This window comes from Pinus tabuliformis, chromosome Q, assembly GCF_031772625.1.
Source record: "Pinus tabuliformis cultivar Carrire ecotype Pingquan chromosome Q, CPIR1, whole genome shotgun sequence".
NCBI lineage: Eukaryota > Viridiplantae > Streptophyta > Pinopsida > Pinales > Pinaceae > Pinus > Pinus tabuliformis.
In genome coordinates, this window is record NC_142296.1 from 678,097,128 (window position 1) to 678,123,421 (window position 26,294).

General features: G+C 37.7%; 1 pseudogene; it reads right to left on the reverse strand.

Moving 5' to 3' along the window:
* Nucleotides 1-5,841: 5,841 nt before the first annotated feature.
* LOC149221359 (DEAD-box ATP-dependent RNA helicase 53-like) lies at nucleotides 5,842-10,905 on the reverse strand (annotated as a pseudogene).
* Between the last annotated feature and the right edge of the window lie 15,389 nt (nucleotides 10,906-26,294).

The window sequence follows — 26,294 nt, forward strand, 5'->3', positions numbered from 1 at the left end:
TGAAAGTCAAAAGGTCAAGGTGGCAGTTGACCCGGTCTTGCCTTCAGAAGGTCCATCTTCAAATGATATAGTCACCGGAGAAAACAAGAACGACACAGTTCAGATTCTCTTCGTAAACACAAACTCCGATGAACATGGGGACAGTCTACCCGTTCCTTTACTGTAGGAAGGAAGTTCGTCAGAGTCATATCCGGCCGTCTATTCGGTCCCATCTCCAAGCAACCTAGTTGTTTCCTTCCATTGGAATCTACTAGGCAGACCCCGTTTACTGGCTAGTGTACCATTTCGAATGATTGATCAAATATACAGAATGGTCATGGCTGGTACCATCATAGATGAAGGGGCTTCTGTGAGTATCCTTTCCTCAACTGCTTGGAAAGCGCTTGGTTTGCCATCACTTTTGCCTGAAATGAGAAATCTAACAAGCTTTGATAAAGGAACTAGTTGACCATTAGGGATCCTTCCCAATGTGCCGATAACATTGAGAAGGAAAACCGTTCACATGAACGTAATGGTAGTCCAAGTACCCCTAGATTATAATCTACTCCTTGGACGCGACTATATTTATTGCATGGGAGCCATTCTCTCCTCGCTCTTTAGAGTAATGTGTTTTCCACATGAAGGAAGAGTGGTCAAGCTCGTAGACCAGCTTTCATTCCCCAGCTCACACATAGAAAATAGTCAAATACCATCCCTGAATGGTATTTTCACGCAAGGAATGTCTCATCAATCCCTAGTCCGTCTACTTGATGAGTGCGAGTGATTCAGGAGGACATGACTGAAACCCAGGGGGCATGCACCCTGGTCTGTTTCGGTAGGAAAACCTTGGGTATAGGGTAGGTTTCCACGAAGGATATATGACTGGTTTATGAGATTAGACCAGAATAAGATACCTCTATCTGAAGGTAGGCCTTTCCTGATAGAACAAATGTTTTGTCTGCAAATTGAGGGGTAACCTGTAGAAGGTAGGCCTTTCTTGATAAAACAAACGTTTTGTCTGCAAATTGAGGGGTAACCTGGGAAGCTCTACTTCACTATACTTGAGGGCATGCAGTTTACCTTTTGGCATGCAAGCGAAGAGCGACCATTTATTTTTTAAATTTGTAGGTCCTCTAACCCTTTAAACTCGTAGGATTGGTCATTTTCTAACTTGCATAAAGAAAGGATGTGGGGCAAAGCTTTGAAAAAATGCCATCTTAGATGAGACATCCTTATTATATGACTGGATCGAGAAGTTTTTTTGTGGAGTTCAAGCTTGCTAAAAATTAAACATAAGCACTGAGCAAATGTTTCCCCCAGAGTTTAAGCTCATTCATTAAAAAATGAACCAATTTCCGGTAAATAACCATTGTGAATGCATTATCATCAGCCTTTGAAGCCTTGGTTGTGTTCTTATCATCACCTCCACTTTGTATTGGCCTATCATTCACCTCCATTTGATTGTTTACCCCTTTTGAGGGACAGCTGCAAAGAGTGAACCTGTTAGCCATCCTTGTGACACTGCCGTGATTGGAAAATTCCAAACCTTACCTGGAATTAGCTGCTACCCGAATTTATCACTTGTTCCTCGAAAAACGAGTCTCCTTTAAGATCTTTTCATCTGACTCGTAAAATATGAAAATATTTCTGAGTAATTGGCCTCTCCAGCTCGTTAAAGTGACTGGAAGTGCTATCCCTCCTTTAGATTTTAATCTTTTTGGACCCGAGGGATTATTACACAAAAAGATCGAGTGCTTGTTTTGTTCGGCTTGTTAAAATTACTGAAAATTCATCCCTTTTGTATTATTTTATACTTTTTCAGACTTAAGGGATTATATGAAGAAAACGGATTGTTGGAGTTTTCTTTACATCCCTTTCAAACTCTCTAAAATTGAAAAGGATCGAGTTATCTTTGTTGTTAAACTCGTTAAAACCAAATAGCGACAAACTTGTCCATACCGACAAGAACGAGTTTCACTATTGCTAGGCTCGTTAAAACATAGGGATGGGTTTGCCCGAAGGGAAAATTATAGAACAAGCATATGTTATCCTCCTCAAGCTTGACGAAAATAAAGAGGTACTGGTCAACAATGACTGGGGAAAAATTGGGAAGAAAACTTGAAGAAACTTTATTGGTAGCAAGTCGCTCTTGAACATGACACTTTCACTCTGCATCCGAGTCGGGTTGGGTTGTTCCGCTCACTAGTCATATCACCATTGGTCCATCACACCATCTACATTTGGGGTTAATGCTACCAATCCATCATGTCAGTGTCAGTGCTATGTTCAAGAGAAGTTGCTCAGAGAATTCACCTGTGTCTCATCCACTTCAATACATTCACGCTCCATTCTCTCATGACCGCCACCCTGAACCCTATATCATCAAACCATTTTCACCTCCAAAATCGTTTACTCCGTTCTGTGTCGTAGATGTGGGATTCATTAAGGCCCTCCTACGGCGGGTCACTTCTTGTCGACATCAGCTCATTATCCAAGAAGTCGACTTAGGGACAACCCTTTCAGTACTTTGAAGCTTGCATGCCTCAATGGCAAGTTTCTCACTTCCAGCGGTAGGTTTACATCAATGGCCTTCGACCAAAAGATTTTGTGTGGTGTTTGACGCCAAGTCCCTTATTCACAGCACGTGAATTATACTGTAGTACCTTGAGGGTCATCATCATTATCAGTGATTCCTCTCACACCTGTTAACAGCTCACATCATTGGCTGGTAATCAGGCAATGTCTTTCCATGTTCGACTCCAGAACATCTCTCACATGGATCGACTTGTACTTTGAGTGAATATCAAACGAGGTTGAAGACCCCGGATCTAGTTTCATCCATCCGGGCTGCAGTATATATTCAGGAAAATAAAGACATCAAATGTACATCATTGCTGCACAGATAATCATCTAATCTAAGGGATGATGGCTCTACTAGAATCATCAGTCTGCACACAGACGATTGTCTGTCTTATGTACATGAAAATGAATTTATAAAGCTGAGCATGGGAATGCCTGCCTTAGCTAGATCATGATATTATTAAGAAGATAATGTATTTTATTGTATCTTATTACAGGTCGCCTTCCAGCTCGAAAAAACTTCGGATCCTCATGATAAAGCATTTCACCCGACATCAAAAGATTAACGACCTCATGCTTTAGGGGGCTACTGTTATAGACATTTTTGGGCACTGCAACCCCAATCATATATGTCCATGAACCAAGGGCTCCTAAGTCCCTAAAAGTGTTGTTCCAACCCCTAAAAGAACAAGGTCAACTGATTACATCATCTCCTAGAAGTTCTCCATGAAAAACTACTCATAACTGGTCAAAACTGGACCATCTCACCTGCTCCATGGTCAAAGTGCGCTGCATCGCTAAATTCACATGGGAGGTGTGATGCATACTAAAAAGCCCTTCTATGGGGTGCGATGGGCGAGAGTGGACAAATGGCAGAGTCAATTTGCGAGGTGGAGGATCATGGAATCTTCTAGAAACTTCTCCTGTGACACTTGCCTCTCTGCATTCACCCAGGGATGAGTAAGAGATCATCAATCTCCAAGTGGAATCAAGAACTATCAGAGAGAGGACACTAATTAAATCTCAGAAGCTGACTCACCTCCCTCCAATCATCTATATATGGATCCCTCATCCCAGAGATCCAGAGGCTGGAATTTTGTATCTTGTAAGGAAGTGCTGCTGGTTTCTTGGTGTAACATCATAGTGTTGGGTGATCTAAGCTTTTCATGAGGTGAAGAAGGGCTTTCTTGCTGAGAGGATGATGCTGGGTCGGAACAATTGGTTGTGATCCTCTTTGCTATTCTTGATATTAATAAATCTATTCAAGTTTTTCTCCACATTCTTGTATGATTGATGATATATGCATTTGTGTGGTCAATATATATCTAGTCATATATTGTTTATGATAGTAGATCTCTTTTCTTGGATAGTGTTATGTCGCTTTCATTCCACAGGTGCTCTTTGAAGCTGGGTGGATGAGGAAGCGAGTGGCAAAGATCTACCAGAAGGGAGAGGAATCAAGCAAGGAACCAAGCGCAAGATAGAGGTTGGTCTCCTTTGTTCCCCTCTTATCTACTTCTCATAAAGGAAAATGAAAGTAGTTTTAGTTTGTTTGGTTCTAAGATAGCTACCAGTCTTAGTGGGACTAGCAGCTCTGCATAGACACTAGATTTCCCGATAACACTCAGTGTTGTGAAGAGAGGAAAACATCATGTTTCTCATTCTTTCCCTTTTGTATCATATATTATGCCAGAATTGTGGTGATGATTCTCACAAAATAAAATTACAACCAAGCTAATTCGTGAGTGTAGAAAGAAAAAGCATCGAAATATAAATTCTCTCTTCAATCATGTCAAAAAAAATATATTCCAATTTATACTTTGAAAATCCATTTTCTTGGAAAAAGAATTAGTCTAGAGGTTACAGACAAAAAGGAAATTCCTTTGGAAGACACAAAATGAAAGCATTTTCCATTATTTTCTTATATCCTTGGCCTTGGTTGTGTTTTCTCTTATTTTCTTATATATCCTTTGCCTTGGCTACATTTTCCCTTACATGATTATATATTGTTGGCCTATATCGTTGGCCTTGGTTTTGCTCGAATAAAGACTCGGCTCAATTAGATGCCCAGTGCCTTCAGTCAAAATAATGAGCAAATTTCTCACAACACACGTGCAATAGTTTGGCAGAGCCATATGTAAATAAAATTGTCAAATCTAAGCAAAACATAATGAGAAAATTTCTCCCAACACACCTGCAATAGTTGGGCATAGTCATATGTAAATAAAATTGTCAAATCTAAGCAAAAAATCCCAATCTTCTCTACATTTACAAATAAGAATGAGGTGTAATCGAGGGGTGATCGATCCATCACCAATACACTCTACAATACTAGGTGCATTGAATATGTCTAGGTCAACAATAGTTATATATTGTGTATGTTCTACATGAAGATCACAACAGCTAAGATCTCTATGATTTTCACTGAAATATGATACAAAGGATACAATTCATTTGCACTTGCTGGTAAATACAATGTGCATTTTCTTTTCAAACGACATATTCCATACACAACTACTACTACTCACTAAAAAAAACAGAGTGAATCTCCTGTAGAACCAAAAATCTCTATTTCTTGGTGGCAACACAAATGTCATATTCTAGCAATTCCGTTCATATGTTGTCATTGATTGAGACAAAGCTCACTCCCAAAGAATAAAGGTTCTCATGGTACTACATTGCAATTTCAGACAAATTGTTACTACTGTGCAATTTCAGATAAATTGTTCCCACTTTTGCATCCCTGCTACTAAACTCCCATAAATATTTTAAGTACTCATCTATTACTAAGAGTGGCCCCCATAGTCTCCAAAACTACTACTGAAACTTCTATGAGAACTAGAAGATTCCCCATAGTCACTAAAATGGTAGGATCCTGAATCACCATAGCTACCTCCTGACCTACCACCATAGCTACTTCCCGATCCACTATTGTAACTGCTTCTTGATCTGACAGAAATTGAAACCCCATAAACTTCTCTTGTTCCACCATAGCCTGAACCACCAGATCAGCCCCCTCCTAAACCACTGTAGCTTCCAAAACGGCTCCCCCCTGAACTGTCACAACTTCCAGAATGACTCCCCCTTGAACCATCATAACTCCCAAAATGGCTACCTCCTAAATCACCAAAACCACAAAGTCTATCGTCTGTTTCCTCTTTCATCTGAGCCAACTCTTTAAAACTAGAAAATATATCATTTCACTCATCTTAATTTGTCTAATATGAGTCGAAATGGATAAGGATAGCATTGCTCATCCTATCAGCATGCCCTCTTTCGCTCTTATCTATGCACAAAAATATCTGATGTTCTTGGGAGCTCATAATGAATAACCAGATCCACATTAGGAATATCAAGACCACGTACAACTACATCGGTAGCAATCAGCACATTAAAGCACCCCTCATGAAAGCCATCAAAAGTCCTCTCTTGTTGATTCTGTGAGATATCACAATGAAGAGGTTCACATGAAAGTACCCAACCCAGTGCCACTGAAAAACTATCCGCATCTGACTTTGTTTGAGTGAAAAAAATACATTTTCCCCCTTTGTCATATTCATTTATCAATGGGTTGAGAATCGAGCATTTCCCATAGGTTGATGCAACAATAGAATAAAGTGAGATTTCCTCTGCCAATTTCTGAGATGATTGACCAACAAGGTCGATGTAGCAATAAAATAAAGTTAGATTTCTTCTGCAAACTTCTGAGATGATTCACCAACAAGATCGATAACAATTGGATCATTTAAATATTTCCTTGAAAGCCTTTGAACCCAGATAGGCATTGTAGCCAAAAAAATCATACTCTCACACTTTTTTGGCAGTCTTTCCATAATCACCTCAACATTCATTGAAGCCCAAATTTAGAATCTGGTCAGCCTCATCCAAAATAATAAACTATAATTCTGACAAGACTAATGCACCACGATTGATTAAATCAATAATGCAACCAGGTGTTCGAACAACAACATCTAAAGCCCTTCTAAGAACATTGATTTGGCTCATTATAGGTACACCCCATAGTTACCAAGTTCGAATTCAAATACGGAAAAAATTCATGAATATACATTTTACACTATTATTGGTAATATTTTTTCTTAAATTTTGAATAATCTAAATCAACAATTGTGAATTATATTATAGAAGTTGAAAATAAAATTAGACATTGAAATTAGTAGAAACAATTCCTCTTCAATGGAAGTGAATGAGATATTGAAATTAGTCGAAACAACTCCTCTTCAATGGAGGCGAATAAGATACAATGGGGAGAAAAAACTCTTTAACATTAAAGAAAAGAAACCCTTAAAATTGTAGTAAATAATGTTGTAGTTTTTAATGATAAATATTTAGACAATTTCCTAATTACTAACTAAATAAAATATAGATAAAAAATCATTAAATTAGAACTCTCAAGAATCATCAAATTAGAACTATGTTTCTGTTTTGCTAATTCTTTAAAAAATTTAGAAACCATATAATATATTTTCCTTACAAATTTCTTAAAAGAAAGAAACTAAATTACAACCCATTTATTATGAATAAATAATTCCAATTTCATTACTTACTGGTCAATGTAAAAGATGAAAGCAATTAAAATTTAAAAAGAATAGACAAAAAAATATTTTCTTGTGAAAATAAGAGATTAAAAAATAGAGAAAAGATTATTTCATTGTGAAAATAAAAATTTAATATGACAACTATTTATTTAGTTTTTATGCTTACTTTTACAAAAAAAAATTATTTTTAATATGAAAATAAAAAAAACATTAAACAAACAATATAAAAATTAATGACAAGTTACTAAAATATGAAATAACTTTGATAAAAGTAAAACTATTAATTTTTTAATCATTAATCAGACTTGTATTGCAGAACAAACTGTTATCCCTTCTATCTTCAGTATTATCTAACTGGATCCCTCAACCACTAGGGAGAATTAAGATTCAACAGTTCAATATTCTTAAACATCTATATAAACGGAGAATTGCATTCAATCGTTCAATATCTACAACTGAATGATGAAACTAATGCACAAAAAATGGAGTATGACTTCTTAAAAACATAAATCAAATAAAATTTAAAAAATAAATTTGGGAGACTATGATGTGGTGGAACTAAAATTCAGCATATTAATGGCTGAATTAGACCGAATTGCCGAATTTTCGAATTCTTTGGCTCGATTCGGCCGAGTTTGGTAACTATTGTACACCCCCATAACAGCGAAAAGTATCTAGACTTGAGCAAATTCCTAGAATTCCTTATCAACTTTGTGTACAAGTTCTCGTGTTGGAGCCAAGATGGGTGCCAAGGGATATGATCCACGCCCATTCTAACGGTTGTGCTGAATGATTTTCTCCAATATTGGGATTCCAAAAGCAAGATTTTTTCTAGTTCCCATCATGGCACGACCAATCATGTCATGACTTTGCATTGCTGGTTCCAACACTACTTTCTGAATGGGGAACAATCTAGTAATACCATGCCTGTCGAGAGAATTAATAATTTCTTCATCAATTCAGAGCTTGGCAACATCAAGCCCTTCGTCCTCATCATATTCTGTCCAAACTCTCTAGATCTGATGATGCCCAAGACACATGCCTCTCATTCTCTGCGACTGTGTATTTCGCGTCTTCCGCCAACAACTGGGAACCCGCACTGCAGTCGAATGCTCTGACTAGAGACCGGAAGTATCTTACATGGCTGATATCGTTGTTGATGATTTTTGCTCTCCTGATGTCATACTCAATGGCAGATTATAGGCTTTTGAGGATTGAAACCCTTCGAGTGAATCGCAGAGAGATGGTCGACAAATGGTTTATTGGAACATGATTCTTTAGAGGAAACTAACAGGAGGAGAATTGAAGCCCTGTTGGTTATCCTTGATTAACAGATTTCAATATGTGAAAAGTCGCAGTGGCTTTGGCTGCCATCAAACGCAGCTATCTACCTACCATGCCATTCCATTATTGAACTATCAGAGAACAAAATCGCACTTAGAACATATCTCTTTCATTACTAAACACTGCAATTTATAGAAGTTTTCAGCCACAGAGGAGCAATAACTACACCGAATGACTTTATTATTTACTAACACTAGCTTATTGCCAAATAGTGATCAGTGCCATCTGAACAATGAGTGGCATCATTCATGATTAATACCTGACACCTCCCCTTAATCACAATCTACATGTTAACTTGCCTATTGGTCTAAGTCTCAGCTAGGCTTACAACATAATTTGGATTTTCTACAACACACAACTTACTTCTACACATTTCAAATTTAGCCTTTCCAAGAGGCTTGGTGAATATGTCAACCACATTTTCATTTGTATTACAATATGATAAGTCAATTTCTTTTGATTGCAATTTTTCTCTTACAAAATGATGTTGTGTGTCAATCTGTTTTGTCCTTGCATGATATATAGGATTGTTTGCCAATTTGATAGTGCTTTGACTATCACATCTGATTACTGTAGGTGCTTGTTGTGTTTCTCCAACATCTTCAATTATCCTTCTAAGCCATATTGCTTCACAGGTAGCACTGTATAATGCTTTATACTCAGCTTTAGTGGATGACAAGGAAATAGTTGGTTGTTTCTTACTGCTCCATGATATTGGTCCTGAACCAATATTGAACACATATCCAGTAGTAGATTTCCTATCATCTAGATTTCCAGCCTAGTCAGAATAAGAATAGCCTGCCAACTCAACATCAAATTCATTAGTATACACAATACCAAAATTAAGTGTTCCTTTCAGATATCGAAGGACTTTCTTTGCTGCTTTCGAATGGCTTTCACAAGGCTTATCCATGACTTGACTAAGTATGCTGATAGAATATGCTATATCTGGCCTGATAGTGGTGAGATAATTCAGACTTCCCACCAGTTGATGATACAAAGTTCCATTCACCTCTTTGGTTCCATCATGACTGCACAATTTGAAATTTTGTTCTAAAGGAGTAGATGTTGCCTTGCATTCAATCATATTGAACCTTTTAAGAATTTCCCTTGTATATTTGCTTTGTGTGATTAGTGTCTTACCAGATTCCCTCCAAACATCAAGACCTATACAATACTGCAATTCACCAAGATCCTTCATCTCAAATACATGTGACAAATGAATTTTAATTTCTTCAATCAACTTGCATGCATTTCTTGTTATGATAAGATCATCGACATATACAAATATTAAAGCAACATTCCCACCTTCATCTTCCTTGATGTTCAATTTTGGATCATTTTTGCTTCTCATAAAACCTTTCTCATAAAAGAAATAATAAATTTTCACATAACAAGATCTTGGTGCTTGTTTCAAACCATATAAACCTTTCTTTAACTTGCAAACCAGATGCTCCTGTCCCTATTTTACAAACTCTTCAAGTTGAACCAAATAAACTTCTTCTTTTAACTCACCATTCAGAAATGAAGATTTGACATCTAACTGATGCATTTTCCAATTATATTTTGTAGCTAATGCAATCATGATTCTAATTTTGTTCAACTTAGCTACAGGTGCAAAAGTATATTCATAATCAATTCCCTCCTCCTTTTGCACTCAATCTAGTTTTATGCTTATCAATACTTCCATCAACATTAAACTTGGATTTATAAAGCCATTTTCATCCTATGGGAACTTTGTTTTTAGGCAATTCTATTAATTCCCATGTGTCATTCTTCATTATAGAGTTATATTCTATTGGACACCTAATCCTTAATGGGTTAGTGTGGAAGCCGAATAGACCAAAGCAGTCCAAGAGACCTTGGGATGTGAAACCCAACGGTCAGATATTGTACTATAAATGTAAATCATTTGTTATAAAAATGGTACTTGCATGTTTTATCTTTCATATCTCTCTTGCTGTCCATGTGTGTTTAACATGGTATCAGAGCAGGCGTATTCCTGCCCTGCATAATTATTTTTGAGCCATTTGTTTTATGGCCTTTCTGTGCAGTTTATTTCTGCCATATTCCTTTATACAAGCCTGCGCCCTCTATCAAGAGACCAGCTGCAAACGCTGTCTCACTGCGTCAGTGTCATAGACGTTTTATAACTGCGCTCTCTGTACCTGCGCTCTTTGCCTGACATAGTACCTGCGCTCTCTGCCTCACTGCCCATGAACGTTCCTGAAAGAAGCGTTGTTCTGTCCAGCGCTGTCCATGCTGTCCTGAACTGATGGAAGGCAGAAGAACGCCTCTGTCGTTCTGCCACACCTGCGTTGCCCTGAATTCGCTCAGAATCCAAAACCGTTCCATATTCCTGTGCCTCTAGGCTCTGTCCATTAACGCATCTGTCCACTGAGCGCTGTCCGGCGGATACTCGGCCTTCTTGCAGAGAGGTATTCATTTTTCAAATTTTTTTCTTCATTGAAGGACGCTCTCCAAGCGATTCAAACTGAATGTGTATTCAAACTGAATGAGTATTAACGCTGTACACATACAGCACTCTGCGTTTTATTTTGCTGGCAAACTCTGTTAGTTCTGCCCCTCAGGCACTTTTAAGTTTTCCGGGATTGCGCTCTTCTTTTGGCCATATGTATGTTTCTTCTAGTCTGGATAAACAATATGCTGTTAAGTACATGAACCTGAACATGACGTGAATGTATCCTTTCCGCCCAACGACCAGTTGTTCATCTAATAGAGACGAGACCTTGCAGGCCAATCGAATTGTCAGATGCAGACTGATTTGATTTGACATTTATGCTTCTATGCATGGCTGTGAGAGTAGTACAAATTTATAATCATATAAACAAAATCTCGTTTTATGGAATGCAGAGAAGAAAAGTTGAGAGCAGTATTTATATTTTGAAAATAAGAGGACCGAAGTCGGCATTTGTCACGATCCTCGGAGTTGTGGAAATAATTGTAATTGTAAAATCTGCCTGAGTTTTTTAAAACCACAAATGAAGAATGAGATTTCATGTCATTGCCATTAATGATTAAAATAAGTTTAATCTGAGACCGTGAGAGGATCTAAGCCCGTCAGTCGGGCGCGGAGTAGGCGGAGTATTGGGTAGTTTAAGCCATGTAAGGCAGCAGGCCTTTTCTTGGCAACTTTCTTGATGAATATGGAGGAATGAAGTTTAGGAATGAGCGAGTATATAGCGGTGTCGAGCAACGGAAGAAATTTGACGCTGCAGATCGGATTTTCAAAGGGGGTGATGAATTGCAGCACAGCCCAATTGCAGCGGCGGCTGCCTGCCTGAGAACTTGATGGCTAGAGGCTCAAACTAAGGTAACGCAATTCATTTTCTGAAGAAATTTATTGCTCAAAATCCTTAAAGCGGCTGTGATTTTGCTCCAATGTGAAAATTATATTGATATCGAGAATTTAATGGTGGAAACTGTGTATTTTGAGTTGTTTGTGGCAAAGGGGATCATTTCGAGCCTTTTAACAGTGTGCGATGGCGATTTGAAGAAAAAGAAAACTAGTGATTTTGAGCTATTTGATGGTGAAAACTAAATATTTCGACTCCATTGATTCACAATCCAATTCTGCTGGTGCATTGAATAATATCCATTCAGTGCTTTATATATGTGTTTGCGTTGTTTGGTTCATATAACACTGTTATGACCTTCCAGATTCATATTGACGCATTGGCATTGCAAGTAATGTTGTTGTGACTCTTGCAAGGGTGGCAAATGTATTCCCGTATATCTCGTGTGGCAAACGTGCATGTTCCATGGTATGTTGAATGCAAAGTTGAATAGTTGAACGCAATATGCTGGTTATATGGTGTGAATACCTGCATTGAATGATCAAACCTACTCTTTTAATCTATGTGCACTGGTCGTTGAGTACGTATGTTAGTTTGGCATAAGCGTTGGTTGGAGAAATATTGGTGGACATGCAGGCATAGTTTTTCTCAGAATTTGTTATCTTGGATTCGAATTCTCTCTGAGCATGAATACGTAGCGTCCATAACGCATTGAACCGTTGGCTCCCAGTGTTGTTCGAAGAATGATGGCTTAATTCATTTGATACACAAACCCTTATCTTCGATGTATTGATATTAAGCTGGTCTCCAAGATCTGTCATAAAAAGGGTCTATTGGTTTGTATAGATTGTACTTTTGCAACGCCTGTTAACCATAAAGCGTTAGCACTCGACGCAGATATTGTATTGCATTCGGCAACTAAATATATTGCAGGTCATAATGATGTTCTTGCAGGCAGTTTGAGTGGTTCAAACAAGGTTATTGGCACAGTACGTGCTTTGCACAATGTCTTGGGAGGTGTATTAAGTCCAAATGTAGCGTACTTGTTTCTTCATGGCATAAAGACCCTGCATCTTCGTGTACAGCAACAAAATTCAACAACTTTAAGGATTGCCCGCACTTTAGAGGCACATCCAAAGGTTTCTCATGTCCATTGGTATTTTGAAGATTTCCATCCTCATCCATTCCATCAAAGAACCGAGACATTTCTATTAATTTGGTCTGAGCTGTTAAAAGGGCACCCTCATCAATTGGAGGATTAATTGGAACGACAAAGTTCAATGTTCATAAGCATTGGGGGCTATCTATATTCTTTAAAGTTGCGGTTATTTGGCATTGTGTGAGATATTTGTGCAACATTGTCATTAAATGGAGCAAATTGATGATGCATTATAGTTATTAAATAGTCTAATCTTTTCCACTGTTGATGGGACAGTCAAAATCAGTAAGGATTTTCTCTCAGAAATTCAGACATGTCTACAAAATGCACAGGAAAATATTGATTTTTTGCAGCTTGAATCACATCTACAGCAACAAGAGCTACATCAAAATAGACATCATTCTGAACCTGTTTTTGTTCATAACATTGATACAACCACCCATCAGCATCAAGTCAATAATGTTACTGTCCATTCAAATAAAGCAGCAGTTGTACATGCAGATGCAGAAACTCAGTCTGCACTTCCCAAGTCCATCATCAGACCTTGGGAACAGCTTGTCCACAATAAGCACAGAACTGGTCTTGGATATGACAAGGACTTGTCCTTTCATATTCCAGACTACTCAAATCCCATTCACTTTCAGAGTGCTGGATTCATTCATGACAGTTCACCTCCAGCTGTTCCAAATTCTGCCCCTCTTCCACAACAACAACAACAACAACAGATCGTGAAATGCCAACACTGTGACTGAGTTGGCCATTTGAAAGATCACTGTTTTGATATTCATCCATGTAAGCACTGTCATAAAACCAGTCATTCTTCACACAAATGCTTCAGAAACAAACGTCCTGCAAGAACAAAGATTCATCTTGGATGGATCGCTTCTTGGCAATGGGCATCAACAGCCAAGAAGATATTCCAAACACATGTCAGAACTTGTTCCAGAATATTGAACAGTCTTGTAGTTGAGTTTCCTCCATCATCTCACCTTGTATCTGACAGGGTGGGAAATGATAGTCATCTACAAGCTTCAAAGCCACATCAAGCGAGCCTGAGCCACAACCTGCCATACCAGATTCAGAGTTGTAGCTAGAAGAAAAGATGCCCCTGAACATGCCTTCAGTTGGCAATCTCGGACACTTCCTCTAGCAGAAGACTTCAGCTTCTTGCCAGTTTTGGAAGAATTCCAGGAAAAAAATTGAGAACACTTCCTCTAGCAGAAGACACCAGCTTCTTGCCAGTTTTGGAGGAGTTCCAGGAATTGCATTAAGCATTCCAGAGTTGTTGGTCATCCTTAAACCATCACAGGTTGAGACTTCCCTTTTCAGGTTGAAGTTTTAACTTTTATGTGGGGTGAGACCTCCCTTTATTGGTTGAAGGTTTCCCTCTTCAAAACAATAGGAGCACTTCCTCTAGCAGAAGACTTCAGCTTCTTGCCAGTTTTGGAAGAGTTTCGGGAACTGCACTAAGCATTCCAGTGTTGGTGGTCATCCTTAAACCACCGCCCTTTATACCAACATTTCATAGAGCACATTCAGCCTAGTGCTGCCATGAATTTTTTGCACATTTTTTATTACAGCTCTCTTCCTGGACTCATACACAACCCTTCGGATTAAGGGGGGGAATGTTGGACACCTAATCCTTAATGGGTTAGTGTGGAAGCCGAATAGACCAAAGCAATCCAAGAGACCTTGGGATGTGAAACCCAACGGTCAGATATTGTACTATAAATGTAAATCATTTGTTAATAAAAATGGTACTTGCATGTTTTATCCTTCATATCTCTCTTGCTGTCCATGTGTGTTTAACATATTCTTCATTCATTCCATCTCTCCACTGTTCATATTCTTTAGCTTGCTCATAGCTTGAAGGTTCTACAACATTCATAACAAGAGGCATTAATGCATAATCTTTATACCTTACAAGTACTTGACTTTGATGTGACGACCTTCTTGGAGTTTTACTGCTTTCATCTTTCTTTCTACTTTGCAGAGTCTCCTCTCCTTTTCTCAGAGAATCATGACTACTTGATGCTCCTTGCTCTTGAACCTGTACCTATTCCTGTGCTTGTTCTTGTTCTTTTTCAACACTTGTATCTAATTTTACATAATCATCTATATCATGCCATACACCAGTATTATTCAATTTATCACCTTCATTTGCATTCTCATGAAACACCACATCCCTACTTGCAAGAAGTCTATGAGTACTGGGATCAAACAACTTGTATGCTTTCTGATAATCACAATAACCAATAAATATGCACTTAATGGACTTTGCATCAAGTTTTCTTCTTTCATCTTTTGAAGTATGAGCAAATTCCTTGCAACCAAAAACTCCTAAATGACTCACTTTTGGTTTGTACCCATAAAATGCTTCAAAAGGTGTTTTAAGCTCTAAACTTTTGGCTAGACTCCTATTTTTCAAATAAACAACAGTATTAAGAGCTTTAGCCCAAAAACCATTAGAAATATTTTTACCTTGAAGCATGCTACATGCACATTCAACTAGTGTTCTGTTTTTCCTCTCAGCAACTCCATTTTCTTGAGGTGTATGTAGCACTATAAATTATTGCAAAATCTCATTTCTTTTACAATATTGATTAAACTCTCTTGATTTGTATTCTCCCCCTAATCAGATCTCAATATTTTGATGTAATTACCAGTTTGTTTTTCCACCATACTCTTAAACTCTTTAAAGTACTCAAAAACATCACTCTTCTTTCTTATGAAATAAACCCATGTATACCTAGATCTATCATCCACACAAATAAGAAAATACCATGCTCCACCAATAGATCTAGTTTGCATAGGTCCACATACATCAATATGAATTAATTCAAATATTTCACTTTTCTTTTTTTCTTTATGTATAGGAAATTCCTCTCTATGTTGCTTGCCAAATACACATGCTTCACATTCAACATGATCATTCTCCAAGATAGGAAGACCTTCAACCATTGTGTTCTTTTGAAATAGCATTAAATCTTGGTAATTTAGATGTCCATACCTCTGATGCCATAACTCTATTGTTGATATTTGGTGCAGGGCTACCACCCGTACATATACCCACAGTATGCATTTTACACAATAATGCATCTACACCTGTCCCGGGATATTTAACTCAATGAAGGAGTCGAATCTACAAACTATAAATGGTCAAGTGACCCTCTTATAAGTTCCTTTGCATAGGAACTTCAATCACCCCACCTGAAACCTCTATCAGGCTTATATTATGAACCCTTGAGAAGCATAGTTCACACACACACAGATATATATATATATATATATATATATATATATATATATATATATATATATATATATATATATATATATATATCTATATATAGATATATATATATATATATATATATAACCTTACTATATGCTTTGGTTACACATATATTAACCCAAAACACTATCGGTTCGATTAACATATGCTTGGCACTAAAAGGCCTATGCCATATAACTATCGAGAATTATAATATATGGGAATACAAAGGAAATTTCCCTCTAAACCTCATACTCTAGATTTCAAAAACTATAGATCCGCGACTATGATTTTCGTTGGGTCCACAACTTATTGCTCCACAACGCTTCCCTTAAGATTTCCCCGTTTCCTGATCTTCGAACCTCCGATCGCTAATATATCGCTATCGGTGATATCGCGATATTCCCAACCGCTGATTGTTGGTGCTTCCGAACGATGATATACGATTTAATCGTGGCCGTTGATCTGGCCACGATCCAACGGTCCACAATTAATTGTTGTTCGCTCTCAGCAAACCTCTAAGGCTCATTCTGATAATTTGAAAAGGTTATCCACTGATGCAACACGATCTTAGCCATTGATATAACTAATCCAACGGCTACTGAGTGTCAATACATCGCTTCTCTACAATTCCTTTACTTAGAGAATTTATGTTGTTTCTTCCATTCTTCGGTGATTTGGTTCTTCTAAAGGTTTTGTTCCTTCACTGCTTTGTTGTGCCACTCTGATGTTCCAATTGGATTCAAAGATCCCTTTCAATTCCGCTGACTCCTGCAACTCTTCGAATGCTTATTCTTCATTTGGATTTGAAATACATTGTGATTCCCATGAATCAGTTTGTCCCTCTGCGTCCTTTAGAATTCTGCCTACAACTTATATCAAAGCCTACGAATTCAGAAGTAATTCATACATAAATTACTTCTTAAGCATACTGACATAGATAGGAATTAAATCAAAACATATATTAATGTAAAAGCATATTACATTCGAGACTCCTCGGTCTCACTCACACACACAGGCTTGATTCTCAACACTAGTGGAATCTCCCTTTGCCTGTAGGCTTACATATGATTTTTTATATGGAAATTGGGATTGGATTACTATGAAGGACATGATCTCATCATTTCCTTAAATCACTCAATTAAATCCCTAAAGCTCTACATGCATGCATAGATATGTGGCCAACTTTATCCACTCTAGATTTTCTTTTGTTTTAAAAACAAAAAAGTCTCTTTATCAATGGTCCACTTCTATTCTAATTAAATCACACTAAAAAGCCTAAATATTGCATTAACTTGAGACTTAGGAAAACTATTTCCTAAAATGAATGACCCCACTATGTCTATTATTTAAAATGATTCTCCTTGGGTTGAATGCTCCTACATCAGACTCCCAAAGTAGAAAATATTCACGATCTCCTCATCATATGTCTTCTGGTCTTGGTCTTCCTGGATCCCACACTTTGTTTTGTAATTGTCCAGATGCTTTATTCCTTTGCTGCTACTGCACTTCTGCTATCTTTTGCTCCACTTTCTTCTTCCTATGAATCAGGTTCAACATCTGATTGATCTTGCTTGTTGTTGTTACCATTTTCCTCCATTTGAATCGCTTCATCATCTACTGCCATATTTCTTCAATTTCTACGTCCAACATATCTTTGGGTTGGTCCATCTTCTACTTCCTACTTTTGTCTTCTTCTCTTTGTTTCAAGTTACTGTTGTTGTCTTCTATGCTGACTTTTCTTTTACTTGCTTCATTCTTTGGTTTACTTGCTCTTGCTTTACTTGCTGCCATTTTTTTCGCCTCCTTTTCATCCTTACCCTCTTTCATGATTGAATCATGACTGTTCAACATTTCTTCTAGCAATTTAACATCTTTGTTCCATGGATTGAATTCTTCCATGAAGTCTTCTTCTTTCATCTTTACTTGGCTATTCACTTGTGCCAAATCTCCTCCAACACTTGCAACAAAACCTGCACACTCAAAACACTTGTTAAAATTAAAAGCATAAGGATGTTGTGCCTTATTTCCCTTTGGCAACAATTCAGTTTGTTGCACTGTTTTTCCCCCTTTGTCAGCACATCAGTATGCTGGTTTGAACTCTCAAAAGAATTCTTGAGATTGTCCATTAGTCTCTCTTCCACACCATCTGTCCTAATGATGTCTTCCTGCCCTTGTCCATTGTAGTGAACTCCTTCTTTTGCAGTGTCAATCTGCTGAACTTCCATATCCATCTTCTTTTTCTTATGATTGTCATTCATGACAATGTTTTTGTCTTTCCTTTTTAGCAGTCTCTCTTGAATACCTATTCTCTTTTTTTCCAATTCCCTTCTTTGAGAATCTAATTTTCTATATAACTCATTAACTTCAATTGGAGTAGATTTTGGAAATTTTACACAATTCTCCATACCTTCCTTTGTTATGGATAGATCATCAGATGTCCTTTCTCGTTTTGCTAAGTCTTTCCCATAGACTTCTTCTTCCTTAACATCTTTCAGTAGATGTTCTTCTTCTTCACTGACTGTCTCAATAGCTCCCATGGCTATTTCAACTGTGTCTATCATCCTAGTGGATTGATGATCCTTTACTATGTTTTCAGTTAACATAGTCTCTTCTTCTTCAGTACATTTTGCCTTGCTGTCCCTCTGTAACTCTTCTCCCAGAGTTATTCTTGTCTCATCATCTTCAAACCATCTCTGTCTTTCCCTAATGACATTCATTGGATCACTTCTTTGGGACAACATTTCTTCAGTCTTCATTGAAATAAGATTGTCATCTTCCTCCTCTAAGACAGTTTTTTCATTCTGCTGCCTACTCTCAGTCTTGATCTGAACAGATTTCAGATTTTGTTCCTTCTCTCTGACAAACTCTAAAGTTTGTTCATCCTCCTGTGATGTATCTGCAATCATCCACAAACTATCAGTTTTAAAAATATAAGACTCTATGGTCCCACTTGATGTTTCAGCCATCATGTCTCCTTGCTGTTCCAAATCATTCATATGATTCAGAAATTCTTCACTCTCCTCAAGCCCTTCACTTGGTTGCTTGATATCTTCCTCCAACTGCATATGAGACTTATCTCTCTCATCTTCTTCCAGAACAGAATTTAGATTCTGCTTGTCTTCTTCCTTCTTGATGACAATATCAGCAAATTGTCCTTCATCTGCAAACATACACAAATTGTCAGATTTAAAATCATCAGACCTTTTGGTCTCACTTGAAGTTTCAGTCTTCAAGTCTTCATCTTCACCTTCCCCCAGAAATTCTCCTTGTTCTAGCTCACAAATGGATTCTTTCATTTCTAACTCAACTTCCTTGAGTTTTCCTTCAGCTACTTTACTTTCTTTTGTTGTAGCCTTCTCTGCAACTTATGCCACTTTACTGGCTTCTTACCCAAGACCCAACCTAGTCTCTAGCTTTCCTAAAGAATTCTCCTTAATGCATTGAGTTGTTCTTGCAATCTCTTTGTCAATTTCTTCTTGACTCATCCCCTGTCCATTTGCCTTGGCATCCTTCTTCTCATATCTTCTACTGTGGCTTCTCTCTAAACCTCTACTACAACTACCAGTAGTCATCTTCTTCTCTTCTTTCATCATGAGCTCTTTTGCAACAAGCCTCTGCAACAGGTAGTCCTCCTGGCGGCAATTTTACCTCACTAAGCTCTCCTCACTTAGTCTTTTGGTAAGCACAGGTTCTCTGTCTAGAACCTCTTCTTCAGCAACACCTTTGCTTCTTCTAGGCTTCTGTAATCTCTCACTTTCTCTTCAGAACACTTCAGTTATCCTCTCTATCCAATCTCTTGTTGGATTCTTCAGGTTCATTGCCACTTCTCCTTCAGAGTATTCTCCTTACTCTACCTTTAAGAACTCACCTGGTTCTTCTCTCACAGCTTCTCTTGTTGTCACCTGTGCATTAGCATAAAAACACACATTCTTAATTTAAAACAAAACATACCTTCAAGATCTTAGCATGATCTTGCTTCATCCATTCTTCTGCACTTGAATGGATTGTCCTCTGGTTGGTTTCCAAGTCCTCTTTCCTTCAAAACTTCCATTAAGCAATCTTGCTTTCTCTTTCCTCTAAGGAATCCTCTGTTCTTGCTTACTCCAAGCCTCTGCTGGAACTGCTACAATCTCCAACTATAGTCTTTATCATTCAGCACATTACCATTTCTTGTATGCAAATTCCTTTTCACAGAAATCTTCCCTGCTTTATTTCTTCTCTGATAGTAATTCTGCTTTGACCTCAATTCTGCTCTAATACAAACTTCTGCTTTGATACCACTAATGGTGCAGGGCTACCACCCGCACTTATACCCAGAGTATGCATTTTACACAATAATGCATCTACACCTATCCAAGGATATTTAACTCAACGAAGGAGTCAAATATACAGACCATAAATGGTCAATTGACCCTCTTATAAGTTCCTTTGCATAGGAACTTCAATCACCCTGCCTGAAACCTCTAACGAGTTTATATTATGAACCCTTCAGAACCACAGTTCACATATATATATATAAATATATATATATATATATATAGATGTATGTATGTATGTATATGTATATATATAACCTTACTATATGCTTTGGTTACACATATATTAACCCAAAACACTATCGGTGCTTTCCACTTTATATCCTATTAAAAAGGGAAATACTCCGAAACACATTTTCAGCTTTCATTACGATTCAACACATATTTCGAGGTTGAAACCTCTATTGCAATCACTATCAGCATTCGGGACTTCCACAGTCTTAACACATATGCACCATCCCTTCTTCGACTTTGACCTCCACTATTTGGTCGATTAACATATGTTTGGCATTAAAAGGCCTATGCCATATAACTATTGGGAATTATAATATATGGGAATACAAAGGAAATTTCCTTCCAAACCGCATACTCCAGATTTCAAAAACTATAGATCCACGACTATGATTTTTTTCGGGTCCACAACTTATCACTCCACAATGCTTCCCCTACGACTTCCCTAATTCCCAATCTCTGAACCTCCAATCACTGATATATCGCTATCAGCGATATCGCGATATTCCCAACTGCTGACCCTTGGCGCTTCTGATCGTCGATATGCGATTTAATCGTGACTGTTGATCTAGCCACAATCCAACAATCCATGATTAATCACTGTTTGCTCTTAGCAAACCTCCCTCATTCCGATAATTTGAAAAGGTTCTCCGCCTATGCGACATGATCTCAGTCGTTGATCTAACTAATCCAATGGCTGATGAGCATCAATACTTTGCTTCTCTTCAATTCCTTTTACTTAGAAAATTTACGTTGTTTCTTCCATTCTTCGGTGATTTGGTTCTTCTGAAGGTTCTGTTCCTTCACTGTTTTTCTGCACCACTCTGATGTTCCAATTGGATTTGATGATCCCTTTCGATTCCGTTGAATCGTGCAACTCTTCCACTGCTTATTCTTCACTTGGATTTGAAATTCATTGTGATTCCCATGAATCACTCTGTCCCTCTGCATCCTCTAGAATTATACCTGCAACCTATAGCAGAGCCTATGAATTTGTAAGTAATTCATGCATAAATTACTTCTTAACCATACTGACACAGACAAGAATTAACTCAGAATATATATTAATGTAAAAGCATATTACATTCGAGACTCCTCGGTCTCGCACACACACACAGACCTAATTCTCAACACCAGTGGCCTCTCCCTTTGCCCGTAGGCTGACATATGTTTTTTTATATGGAAATTGGCATTGGATTACTATGAAGGACCTGATCTCATCCTTTCCTTCAATCACTCAAATAAAGCCCTAAAACACTACATGCATGCATACTTATGTGTCTGACTTTATCCACTCTAGCTTTTCCTCTGTTTTAAAAACAGAAAAGTCTCTTTATCAATGGTCCACTTCTATTCTAATTAAATCATACTAAAGAGCCTAAATATTGCATCGACTTGAGACTTAGGAAAACTATTTCCTAAAATGCATGACCCTCCTATGTCTATTATTTACAATGATTTTCCTTGGGTTGAATGCTACTGCATCAATATTGTTGTAGATGCCAACGCTTGATGAATTTTCCTGGTCACATCCAACTTATACAAGCCTCCAACTCTGATACCCGTGGCAATAACCTTATATTGAGCTTGAATGTCTTTCACTACGCACTGTGATTTAACAAATTCCACCTTTAAATCTTGGTCAGCAATAGTAGAAATAGAAATTAAATTCTTTTTGATACCAGTAACATACATCACATTATGGATCTGTCTCTCCTGTCCATTAGGCAAATTCACACCTATTACTCCATAACCTTGAACTTTAAGTGATATGTTATCTCCTAGATAAACATATGTTCCATCAATGTTTCCATAATATTCATCAAACCACTCCTTATTACAAGACATATGGAGTGATGCACCAGAATCAATGAACCAAGCATGCACATCGCCATTTTCCACAGATAATGCAGCATCAAAAAGAAATAATTTAAGATTTTTAAATCCATCACTGATTGACGTGTCTTTGTCCACAAAATTTCCATCATGCCTTCAATTTCTTTGCCTAGACTCATTATATTTCTTTTTATAGCAATCTTTAGAATGATGCCCAAGTTTGCCACAATAATAACAATCATCATTTCTCTTTTCATGGATTGGAAATTTAGAGTGTGGCATACCTTTTTGTTTTGATTGAAACTTTCCTCCTTTGTTCTTGTCCCATGGCTTGCCCGTGTATTGACATTTGTCCTTTGCTACAGTGAGCATTGGCCCTTCTATGGAATTACCAGCACCGAGCGTGAAAATTGTGGCAGTAATTCACAGTGCCTTTCATATTTTTTGCCACGGTGCCTTCCTTGTTTTACTTTAAAAGTTTGACATTATTATTAAAACAAAAATTGTTGTTGGAAGGCAACTCAATGTTTGAGTTTGTTTTTATTTATGGAGATATAAGGTTTTTTAAAATATTCACTTTTGTTTTAAGTGGTGAAAAGAATTTTAAGTAGTGAAAAGAATGAGCGGTGAGAAAAAATTAAAAAAAAAGGGTGTGTTTGTTTTTTAATGTGAATATTATCATAAGGAGTGATAAGGTTTTCTAGTATTTTTTTTATTTAAAGTGGTGAAATGTGTTTTAAAAAAAAAGTGTTGGTGGAAATTTTTATAGTGAAAAGGAGTTAGTAAAGATTTTTATGGTGCATGTGTGGTGAAAGTTTCTGGGATTTGGTGAATTTGGGTACATTTGGATTTAGATTTGGTGGCATTTTGGTGATTGGAGAAATTTTTTTTTTCCATCATGTCAAATTTGTTGGCTGATACTTATTTGAATGAATCCACCAAACTTGATGGAGGAAATTATGTGAATTGGAAATTCAAGTTGCTGACTATTTTAGAAGGTTATAATTTGTGGTCCATTGTGAGTGGGGATGAACCCAAACCCACTGTTGTAGCTTCTATTCTAGATTGGAAGAGAAGGGAGATGAAAGCAAAGGTGTTGATGCTTATGTCCGTAAAGGACAACATTATTCCTCACATTAGACATTGCAAGACATCAAAGAAACATGGTATATGTCAAAGTTTGAAATGGTAAGTTAGGAGATATTGGTGAAAAAGTGTCTAGTACTCACTTAGTCACCATCACATTAAATGGCTTAGTGCAAGATTATCAAATTTTTGTTTCAAGTCTTTCAGCTAGAGGGAAGCCCCCTACATTTGATGAATTGAGAGGAATTCTTCTACAAGAGGACGAAGAGCACTATTTCAATTTCTTACTCTTCATAATGAGGGAGCACACAGCAAAACAAACAATGCTCTTTACAGGCTATGCCCACGCTTCAACACAAAGCTCAGCCCCACTCAAACAGGCTCTCAGCTCAGCCCCACTCCAACAAGCTCGCAACTACTCAGCTTTCACAACAACATCAGGCTCCACCACACAAGGCCTCTCCCACAACTCAGCTCACCTGAGCTCCGATACCATATCAGAGAACAGAATCACACTCAGAACATATCTCTTTCATTACTAAACACTGCAATTTATAGACGTTTTCAGCCACAGAAGAGCAATAACTGCGCAGAATGACTTTATTATCTATTAACACTAACTTAATGTGAAAGAGTGATCAGCACTGTTTGAACAATGAGCAGCATCGTTCGTGATTAAACCTCACAGGAAAGTCCATTCTTTTTCCAAATATAGATACATGAAAGCACTAACACTTCAAGATAAAGAGAGGGTCCTATTTCATAGCCACCGTGAAAGAGAAGAGATATTTGTATTTTTCACTCAGTTGGTTCGGTAGTTAAGCGTAAATGAAAGAGATAATAGATTTAATGAACTAAAACATTTCAATTGTTTAACATTTTATTAAGCGGCGACGTTCGTGATTAAACCTCACAAGAACGTCCATTCTTTTTCCACATCCAGATACATGAAAGCACTAACACTTTAAGATAAAGAGAGGGTCCTATTTCATAGCCACGATGAAAGAGAAGAGATATTTGTATCCTTCACTCAGTTACGTAGGTAGTTAAGCGTAAATGGAGCAGAGAATAGATTTAATGAACTAAAACATTTCATTCGTTTAACATTTTATTATTTAATGGTATAGATGGATACACAATGGCAACTGGGAAAGTTGTTTTAAAAAAACACCTTATCCCTTAGTTATTAATTATTATAATAATTTACGCAAAACATAAAAATATTCTCATTAGCTTCCCACCATAATTAATTTACGCTTTCTTACACACGTTCTATTAATACTCATGATAAAATTGACACTTTCTTACGCACATTGTAAATATTGTAATCTTTTCATTGGGTAAAATTTTCGTTGTTTAGCTTTATGGCTGGAATTAAAAGTTGATGAACAAAACTGATAAAAGGGTATTAATATAAAACCATGTAGAATCCGACGCCAATTCATCAATCCAGAAGACATGGCTATGGAAGTCCACGACAAAAGGTCGAGAGGATTGTACGCGTTATTACTACCTTTCTTAGGCCACGGTCACTTCAATGCATTCCTTCAACTCTCAAGAATGTTGACGACTAGAGGCGTGATTGTTATCTACCTTACGCACCCTTCAAAAGTCCAATTTCTCCGCCGCCGTGCTGAGGGACGGGATGACCTGCCCCTCTATTTTCAGGATTTATCGATACCGATTCTCCTCTCCCACCAGGCCGCTAGAATCTCAAAAAAATCTCCAGCGATATGGTGCCCATCATATCTGATCTTGTACACAAAACGGAGAAGCCCTTGCAGGCTCTAATGGAGGATCTTACCAGCCGCGAGTACTACGAATCCAGGGGCCTGCCGCCTACCGACCGCCTCGTCCTCATCTACGATCTCTTCATGGGCTGGTCCGCGCAAGTGCCGGCTGAGTTTGGGGTCTGGTAATTCACGTTCAGCGCACACACGTGTCTCTGCAGGGAGGCGATGATTTGCGACGTAGAGTCAACGCGGTCGTTGCCGGAGATCGCCGATGCCGTCGACAGCACGGCCTTACTGGGTGTCTCGTCGACCTTGCGGGTATTGGGGATGAATAACGAGAACGGCAAGCGACTCGGCGGATCCACTGCGACCACTGGCGCCATGAGGCAGCTCACGCAGGTGTGGTTACATATAAATAATTTGACAAGACACGCGGACATATGCTATCGGTGTAAAAGTGGGGACAAATTTCAAATGGACATGATAAAGCTAGACAATATTTAGTCTGATCAATTTCAAAAGAGAAACACATTTGGTATAATTAGTAAGCATGTGATAATATTGTTTTCATTCGATTTGGAGTGTCCATCGATAGAAGTATAGAAATTTACGTCAAACCAAGATTGTTTTCATTTGATTTGGAGTTTCCACCGATAGAAGTACTGAAATTTCCGGCGAACCAAGATTAGAAATGTGGGAATTTCCACTTATTCACCATTATAAATGTTTATTAGAATATTAATTGAAATCCTATATCACTTTTAATGTTACCAAGTTTATTAGAAGATTAATTGAAATCGAATATCACTTTTCAAGTTACCAAATGAATTGGCTATTTATGTATGTACTCTATGTTTATTTTACAAAGCCCATGGTGAAC